The 10,116-nt window shown below is 48.5% G+C and overlaps 1 protein-coding gene across 1 annotated transcript in view; it reads right to left on the bottom strand.

The window, feature by feature from the left end:
- LOC142903146 (receptor tyrosine-protein kinase erbB-4) overlaps nucleotides 1–10,116 on the bottom strand; it is a 194,598-nt gene that overhangs the window by 177,973 nt on the left and 6,509 nt on the right. The window lies entirely within an intron of this gene.

Genomic DNA, 10,116 nt, shown 5'->3' with positions numbered 1-10,116 from the left:
GCTGCTGCTGTTGTTTTGTTGTTGTTGTTTTTTAAAGCATCCACAAAACAAAAGCTAATCTCCTGCTTTTTTTAATAACCGACAGACAGAGCGGCAGGTGCGCTGTTAAAGGTAATGACGCCGCATTACCAAAAAAGGGAAAGGAAAAAGCCCACAGATGCTCATTATACAGGGAAGTGAGCGGGAAGTGTTTTAATGCGGTTGTATAGTTTTACACCGTCATCCGCCGCCGTCCACGTAATGATGCCACGGCGGCGGCCGAGTTCAGCACGTCATGTGCAAAACGGCAAGCCGAGGGCGCGCGCACACACACACACACACACACACACACACACACACACACACACACACACACACACACCAATACGCACACAAACACAAACGCATGGTTCTAAAAAGAAAAAAAAGAAAAGTTTGTTTGCTCTAATTCATGGCGGCTGACAGCTTGTAGTGACGAAGCAACAAAAACTCATAAAGAAAGAAAATCCGTGGAGGGATCTCAAGTGCCTGCGAGGCGCTAACGTCGCACTGAGCTGCCGTAAAATCTCTCAATATACTTTTTCTTCCGCCGCCGCTGCCGCCACCCGTCTCCAGGTGGCTCTTAGCATCACGCTAAGACGACTACGGCTGCACTTTGTACTAGGGGCAAAAAATGAAAAAGCATAAAATAAAAATAAAATGAAATAACATAAAAAATCAGGAGAAAAAAAAACAGTTGGGAAATAGTGGATGAGATAATTAGTCAACACTTTTCTTTAGTTCTTGTTGTCCGAAACTGAAATACAGCGATAAATGGAGCCGTGGAGACGTCCATCATCTTTTTTTACATTTCCATTGACTAATTGCCTTTGTATAGCGTTTTAAAGCAACGCTGAGAAGATTTACAAAACCATTTGCAGGAACCATTGACTCGTGATAGCAGAGAAAAGGCGACCCCTGCCGCTGACACAGCGCCCCCTACTGGGCTGGAGCACGTGCTAGCTAACGCACAATACCAGAACGAGCCACTGCAGCTGCATGCAGACTCTCGCTCAAGAGAAAAGCTGGTGAGCTGACTAATTTTTGGGACAACAACGCTGAGCAGTAGCAGCATAAGGGCCAGTAGAGGGCGCTGCATCAGAAACAGCATATTTCACTCTCTTCCATCTGCGCAAGTCGAGTGGGACAAAATAAAAACCCAACATAATTTCACCGATTTCAAAACTACATAAGATTTCTCCCTGAAAAAATACTTTCTGGAAAAATCCCCACCGGAGTGTTTCAGTCATGGCGGGCCACCGCTGCAACCCTGAAGAAAACTACATTTCTAACGCTTCTAACTCAACACAACTTTTTTTTCTTCTTTCTTAAAAGAAAAATAAAAGCAAACTGAAAGGAAAGAGTTCCACCCTGGGGGTGGCTGGGCCGATGCAGCCCTCCTGCTGACCGGCTCGAGCCCCGCCCCCGACCTCACCCCCGGCCCCGCCCCCTCCATCCCTCTTCTTTACCGCAATTTGCTTGCTTTCCCTCCTCCTTTGTTTTTTTTTTTCTTCCCACGTCCTCCGGCGTGCCAGGGTTCTTTTGCTGCAGATAGAAAAGTGAGACTGTTCACCCGGAGAACAGCTGCCTCCGCCGCAGGAATATCAATCAGTGGAGTCGGTGAGGAGGGGTGAGAGGAAAACGAAAAACGTGGCGTTGGCGGAGAAATAAAAAAAAACACAAAGTTCGGCAAAATGTCCCGGAGGGTTAATGGGAAGTTTTCATTAAGTTTGAGCGTTCGGGAGGAATGTGGAATTTAGCATCCTCAGAAAAATACCAGTTGGACCTTTGATTCGTTTGCCTCACGCACGACCCCCCAGGTGGTCACCGACTGTTTCTGCACCTCTGATGACGGAAGGACTCGATGGAGGATGGGGAAACAACAAGAACAACTACTTTCTTTCCGCCCTGGAAACGTGTCGTTTGGAACCCGACCCGAGATGAGCCGGTTCTGGTCGTAGTCGTGGGGCTTGTGGGGGTGGTGCTGATTGTGCTGGTGGTGCTGGTCGGTAAATCAAAGCCCCAACTGAGAGCAGCAATCAGACGACAATCATCAATCCGACTCCAACAATCACATTAAACGCCGTCATCTGACATAATGATTCGCCCGCTGAGCGTCGACCATTATTGATTGTCGTATCAAATTCCTTCGGCACCGAGCGATGAAATAACCTCTTTTCTTCTTCTCTTTCGTCTTCTTCTTCTCACCCCCCCACCCTGCCTCCTCCTCCTCCTCGCCCCCCTTCCCCTGACGGATCACGCCCAGACATATTGGTTTACCGTTTTATCTCGCAGACGCTGCTGGCCTTTTATTAAATATCAGATATCAGCGAGCGCCGGGCGTTCCTCAGTTGCAGATATGACGGATGGCCTTCTCTCTCTCTCTCTCTCTCTCTCTCTCTCGTAAGCTGTAAAACCAGCACTCTGGGGTGTTGGAGGCGTGGCTGGGGGGAGGGGGGGTTATTCTCGCCCAGATATATTAAACCGTACAGACTTTTTTTGCTGCGTTTTTAAGACGTGGAGAACAGCGTTGGGGTCACCTTGGCTGCAGGGGGTGGGGGTGGGGACAGGTCGGGGGAGTGGCTGCAGGGGTGTTTGGTTGCAATTTATTAGCTCAGGTTGAAATGGATAAAATAACATAAAGTGAAATAATAAAGAAGAAGCCGTGGAGTCAGACGGGAATTTGAAAGTTTTCTTTCCCTTCAACTCTGCAGGGCCGGGAGCTTTTTCAGTGTTTTTATTTCTTTGCAGAGACGGCGTGCGTGATGAGTGTTTCCCTGCATCGCAAACCTGCTTCTTCCAATCGGCAGTGCTTGCTCAAAAAAATATATTTTTTTTTTTTTCTTTTGTGCAGTCGGCCGGTCTGGACCTGCAGCTGCTGCAGTGTGTGTCAGGGTGTCAGCGGCAACGATTCCACGACAAAACAACGCGATTTAGGCAGGCGGAAAAAATGACAAGTCGGGACTTGACCCGCACCCCCCCGGGCCCCCCGACCCCCTCGCCTCCTCAACGCCCACTCCCAATCCTCCTCGCCCTCCCCCAACCACCCAGACAGTTCCACAGTGACCAGAGAGGGAGAGCTGCTCCCCCTGCACTCAGGTCGATCGTTTAAGCTTTTTACAATCAAGTCAACTGCTGCTTTCAGTTTATGTTTTTTTTTTTGGGGGGGGGCACTAGCTGGAGTGGTGGGTGGGGTCTTGGCGGGAATGGGGCAGTGGGGCGGAGGGGGAACGGGGGGGTTGAACCTCCAGGTAGCACCTGTGAGTCACACTTTCCAGGTTCCCCGTCATCAGAAACCCCCCCCCGCCCCCCCCCACCTTCAAGTTCAAGTGTCTGACAGTAAAACTTAGAAGACCCCCAGCAAGCAAACACACACACACACATACACACACACACACACACGCTGCTCTGCAACCCAACCCGGCTGTTCCTCACTCCAACAGCGGATGGCAGCGGCTATAAATAAGCAGTGGAGCAGTCGCACAACAGGCTCTGGTTTTGCGTGTCACTCAGTCAGCCGGGTTGCCAGTTTGGGGGGGCCAGGACTTGATCCTACTTATGTTGAAATGTTACAAAACGCCACGATTGGTCGGTTTCTGACCACCCCTACTACAGAGATTCAGCTGGGACGACGGACAGTGCAAACAAAATACAATGTTGTTGTTTATTTTTTTTCTTCCTTTCTTCCTTCCTTCCTTCTCTCAAAGTTTATCCATGGTTTGCAAAAACAACTTCACTTCACGTCCCCACAGATGTCCAAAAACAGACCCCACCCCCTACAGCCCAGAAAGAGGGCTCCACCTCCGGCCTCCGCACGCAGGCGGTCGTTCCCAATTAAGTAAATGAGAGAATTTTCCGGGGCAGATGGTGGAAGCAGCAGCAGCAGCAGCAGCAGCAGCAGCGGCAGCAGCAGCAGCGGCAGCAGCAGCAGCAGCAGCAGCGGCAGCAGAAGAAGAGCAAACAGCACCACTTCGTGTTTCCGCAGGGTTCGCAACTGTTTCCCTTTCTCCGTTCTCACCTCTGTCTGTTTTTTTTTATTTCCCCCCTTTCCCTCCTCCTCCTCCTCTGTCCTTTTTTCCGCCTGCTCGTCTTTTTCCCGGTGACTCACTGGAGGGGAACAGACGTGGCTCGTGTCGGCTGCCGTGTTCCCTTTGTCTGCTATCAATGTCATCTCCTCCTCCCTGCCTTCCTTTTGTCTGTCTCTGCTAAGAGTTTGTGTGTGTGTGTGTGTGTTTACTGTACGCCAATGCCCCGCAGCTACAAAACACACACACACACACACACACACACACACACACACACACGCGCGCGCACGCTCGCACACCCGCACCTGAAAGGAAATGGAAATGGGAAATGAAACATGACTGCTGGAGAGCATCCATGTATCTAATATGTTCCTGCACGTCAGCGTCATTTAAACGCTGCTTAACCCGACATGAGTGTGTGTGTGTGTGTGTGTGTGTGTGTGTGTGCATGCGTGCACGTGCGCGCGCTGCGCCGCTCTGCATTGATTTTTCTCATTTTTTCTCCATTATATCGGTTTTCTTGTCAAACGATTCATTTTTCCATTTTTTTTTTGTTCCTTGTGATCAATATTTATCGTCCTTGAGAAATAGTATCAAGAAAATGACGGGGAAAGGGAACAACACAAACCAAAAAAAAAAAAAGAAAAAAATGCCACTGCTGCCGCTCCCAGTGAAACGATCGATCAACTGTGGTTGCATCACTTTTTTTAGGTTGCTCCTGAATCAACTCGTTCATCCTTCGTCCTTCTCCTTCATGGAGAACCTTCCTTCAAATTCACAACATGACGTGCTTGCGCTTCTTTTACTGAATTGGATGATTAAGTTTCCGTCCTTCTGGGACAAAATGATTCCTTAACAAGGGCGTGACGGACCTTCCTCTTCCTTCTATCGCTGCCCCCCCGCTGGCCCGGAGGCTGAAACACAATTTTGAAAGGTAGTTGAGAAAAGGCAAAGAAGAATTTTCCGGGGGTAACGTGGGATCACAGAGGGCAGGAAAAAGTCGAGGGAAGAGGATTTTTGTGCAATTCTCTGATATTGCTGTTTAGATGTTGTCGGGGGGGACATTTGAGAGATTTAAAATCAAACTTTAGGCTTCTGGCAAACGGGCGGACAGAAAGAGAGCTGCTGCATTAAAACACACCCGCAGCATTTTTTTGTTTTTTTGGGGGGGACGTCTAAACTTGTCGCGGCATTTTGAAGCGACGTTCACGAGAAAATATCGAGAGAAACGTTTGCGACAACAGAAACAGAAACCGAAGCAGAAAGTCGTGTTGCCTGATTGGACAAAACAAAATGTCGGACAAAAAAATCTGAATAACTGACTGATGCAGAGGATTTTCTGCTAACGTGCTGTAATCCCTCAAACCGCTACAGTGTTTGCATGGGAAGGAGGTGAACCCACACACACACGCACTTATACACGTGTGTGTGTGTGTGTGCGTGTGCGTGTGTGTGTGCGTGTGCGTGCGTGTGTGTGCGTGTGTGCGCGCACACACAAACAGGAAGTCGTTTATTCTCAGTGGCACCGACACGCATGCGACCCCATTAGCTGCCGCCGCCGAGAGCAGACACAACACAGCTGCCTGGGAAGACGCATCGCACCGGTGCAAACACACAACCCCGAGTCACACACAATGAGTGGTGAGTCTTACACACACACACGCATGCACGCACGCAGGCAGGCAGGCAGGCTGGGCCCTGTGTGGTCCAGGCTGATTAATTGGAGTGTTCAGCGGCGGTGATGGCTGTAGTCCTCCGAGACAACACACTGTCTCCCTCTACCTCCACTGGATGGACACACAAGCAACACACACACACACACACACACACACACACACACACACACACACACACACACAGCGGCCTCCTGCTCCCTGGGCTGAAATTAGACCACCTTTTCCTCGCCATCAGCACGCCGTTCACCTTGCCGCCAGGTAAGTGTGTCGCTGAGAGCGCGTGTGTGTGGGTGTGTGTGTTTGTGAGGTTGTGTGTGATCTGCCTGCACGCTGCAGAGACAATCAAAAAGCGAAAAAAAAATTAATGAGCTGACGAACAAAACCATAGAAATGCAGGAAAACAGATTCCTGGACGTGAAGTTGCCATTTCCGAGCCAACGCATCCTTCTTGGAGATGAAGGTGACTTACTCACACACACACACACACACACGCACACACACAGACACACACACAGACACACACAGCCAAGGCTTCCCTCTCACTCTCCCACCCCACACACACACCCCGGTGAGTTTTATGTACCTTTACAGCAGCCATGGTGGCGGCCATATTTCTGCCGGACCGCAAGGTGACTTCTGAGAGCAGGAGAAGGTGTGTGTGTGTGTGTGTGTGTGTGTGTGTGTGTGTGTGTGTGTGTGTGTGTGAGAGAGATGAGGAGGAGGAGAAGAAGAAGAAGAACAAGTGCAGTGGAAGAGAAGAGTCTCACCCCCCCCCTTGGTCAAGGTATTGTTTGCCGACCCACAATCCTTCACTGTGGCCCCTCCCACTTTGTCTCCTCCTTTCTCGCCCCCCCCCTCTCTCAGTGTCATGCTCGCCCCTTATCTAACCCTCGGAGGATCTCTGTCATGCCTTGTCTCCCCCCTCCTCCCTCCCTCCCACATACACACACCTCCACCTTCTCTCTCTCTCTCTCTCTCTCGCTTGCCCTCACTCGCTCTATTCCCTCTCTCCCCAGTCGGCTGTCATGGCTGCCACTTCCTCGAGCCCACTCATTTATTACAGGTCACCGTCGCAGCACAGGGGGCGCCGTTTAAAAAGGACAACGTGCCCCATCAGAGCAGAAACCACACACACACACACACACACAAGGAGCGAGCCTGTACTGTATGCAAACACTGTAAGCACGCAAAGGCATGAAAACCACACTTAAACACACACACACACGCAAGGAATTTTAATTTGTGCAAATCGCACAATTCGCCAACTGTTGCAACCCCCCCCCCCCATACAAAAATACAAAAAAAATTATTTTCCAAGTCGAAAAAACACCACGGCGTCCAGAACAGCCAGCCAGCTAATTAAAAAGGATCCAATTCAGAAGCGACCAGCGAGCCAGCGAGTGAGGAAAGAAAGAAAAAGAAAAACACTCGTACTAATAATAAGAATGATAATAATAACATAAAAATACTGGATACTGTAAACCGAGCCGGCTCGCTGCTGCTCCAGTTCGCAGGCCGGGCCACCTGTTGTACAATTCTGAAGAATCCAGAAACAAACAAAAAAAAGCTTTCACACTCCCACTGAAGCTGTTCTTAGAAAGTTTTTCCTTATTTATTTATTTATTTATGCATTTATGCATTTATTCCAAAATATGCTTAAATTGTAATATTTTCACAAAATCCACAACAGAAATATTCACAAATTTTGCTATGCTGACACTAAAAAAATGATAAAAAATTAAATCCAGCAAAAGACGTGCACTGGAATTTACACATATTTCCCTCCATTGTGTTTATACCTCCAACAAGATTAAAGTAAATGTCATGAACATCAATGTCATGAACTGACTGAACGCAGCTGATTTTCAACGTCACGACCCCCAAAACTGCAACAACTGTATGAGACACGAATATCAATGCAGCTTCCCGCTGCCTCAGAGAGTCGAGGGTGTAATTATTGTCACATATATAAATCTGCTGCTACCGCCGCCGCCACCAGATATCACACGGATCTCGAGGACAAGCGGGATGAATTTCACCGCACGCCGGCCTCGTTAATAAACGCAGCGGGTTACTCAAACACGCTGACGCCCTGATCGCAAGGAGATAGCCCCGCCCCCGAACCTAACCCCCTCGCCCCCCGCCGACCCGGACGCGCCGTGCCAAACGGTTCTCCCGCATTTCCGCAATTAAACCTGGAAAGATGAAGACGTTAATCTGCTATTTATTCCTCCCGTTGTTATAAAAATACATAATAATGAGGGATGAACGGGGATAGACACCGACGAGAGCAGCCGCTGAAACATACAGAGTATCAGTCTCTCTCTCTCACGCACGCACGCACGCACGCACGCACGCACACACAGCCAGACAGATTAGAAGGCTGTTTAAGGCAGGTGTCGCATAAAAAGTCGTGCAGGAGTAAATATCCCTAATTTGTGGTGTAATTAAACAGATTAGCCGGCGTGAATATCTGAACAGGGATTAGCCAGCACACAATATGGTAAGCAGGCACAGCTACACACATACACTGAAACACACAGTGAAACACACAGACTCAGAGAGAGGGAGAGAGGGGCAGCGACGACAACCAGGCCCCTAATTAAAACATCTAAGATAGCGGCGGGATTTTAACGAGCGTAAAATGTAACCGCCAGCAGACAGATGGGTTGGCGTGTTTAAAAAAGAAAAAGAAAGAAAAAAAAAGGTGCGTTTATGAAGCCGCATCAAAGGGGAAGGCAAAGAAAAAAGGTACGCGCCCTCCGCGTTCGGGACAAGTTTGGGTTCAATGGACGGAAGAAGACGAGGGATTAACAAAAGGCGGCGATCGGCGCGGATTCTCTTTTTTCACGGGCCTCCATTAAAAACGCTGCAGCTTTTGTCAAGGTTACAGGGGCGGGTGGGTGAGGGAGTTCGGGGGGAGGCAAGTGGGAGGGCGGGACTTAAAAAAAAATCCTTTTGTGATTTTAATGCCATCTATTGTGCGGCGGCAGAGCAAAGAGGGGAGGCTGATGAAGGAAGGAGAAAGAATCCGCGAGGCTCGTCGTCAAAGAGCCGGTGGATGGCACTTCATCCTGAAGTTTGTGAAGAAAAAAATTTAAAAATGAAAATGAAAATTTCAGCGCTGCCAATCAAAACGGAGGTTCCGACACTGTCTGTTCGCTGGCCCGGCACCCAGGCACGGCCACAGACTACCACCAAGTAAAACTCCTGGTCCGCCGTCGCTTGGCAGCTGAACCCTCTTCTGTCAGGCTTCGACCGCAGCTCATTAGCATAAAAAATATTTAAAATAAAAAATGTAAAAAAGAAAAACACCCTTCAGGCTGCAATTATGAATAGATTTACATTGAAAATTGACCCTGGCATCAATACGAGAGTCACGATCCCCTTCAGAGGAGCTTCATCAAACTCCAGAGCTTCCTTCACTCACCGCCAAATTTTAGCATTTTATTAAAGATGCATTCAAGGACTAAAATTGATAAATTTTCAATCCAATTTACTAGTTTTTTTCAGCCCGTGCGACACACCAGATTTGTTGTTTTTTTTAAATGGCATCAATTGCTTAAAATTATATTGGACAAAATAAACAACAAGAACCTTGAACGCTGAAATCATGCAACGTTCATCTTGCAAAGCTCCAATTGTATTTTTTTTATTTATTTTGGCATCACTGGTCTTCTATTAGTGGTGACGAGAGCAAAAAAGTTGGGAAAAGGGAAGAAGAAGCTAAATGCTACTCACTAATGTTTAGTGACATCCTGGAGCTGCGGGAGGAGATGTTGTTGTTCAAACTCTTCTAAAACCCGACAGTGTCGTTATGAACCCCGCATGCATTACAGAGTTACACGACTTGTACACTGCCACACATTCAGTATTTAACTGATAAATGTTACTGGATCAGGGACCGATTGTTCCCGGGAATGATTTCATTTCACCTGCTGTTTCACCTCTTCGGACTCCCTGGTCAAGACTAATTGGTTTGACGAATGCACGATTCTGCCACCAAAAGGTGTCAAAGGTGAAACTACTCCCCCATCCCCTCCCACCACCACCGCTACCACCATGTGATGTCATCAAGGAAACTTGGAAACTGGCAGGAACGACGGAGGAATATTAGGCGCTAAAGCACTTGTCGTACTAATTGAGGCAGGAATGATGAAGGGGCCCGTTGAGATAATGGGAACTTGAATAACAACCACTTATTGACAGTAAATGTTTTGCGACTCGAGGGTGTCATCTTTGATGGCCACATAAATCCCCCTTAAAGTCCTCGTTAAGTCTGTCAAGCGCTCCTCGTCATCGCATGTGAGGGGAAAAAGGCTGCAAATCTGAGGGGGAAAACTGCTCGTCCGGCCGTTCAATTAGCAGCTAATTAGCATTGGGCTGCAGGGGGGGCG

The sequence above is a fragment of the Nelusetta ayraudi genome, unplaced genomic scaffold (assembly GCF_046127955.1).
Source record: "Nelusetta ayraudi isolate G7.1 ecotype Tasmania unplaced genomic scaffold, CSIRO-AGI_Nayr_v1 ptg000106l, whole genome shotgun sequence".
Taxonomy (NCBI): Eukaryota; Metazoa; Chordata; class Actinopteri; order Tetraodontiformes; family Monacanthidae; genus Nelusetta; species Nelusetta ayraudi.
Note: the sequence above shows the minus strand (reverse complement) of the source record. Positions and strands in the feature narration are given on the sequence as shown.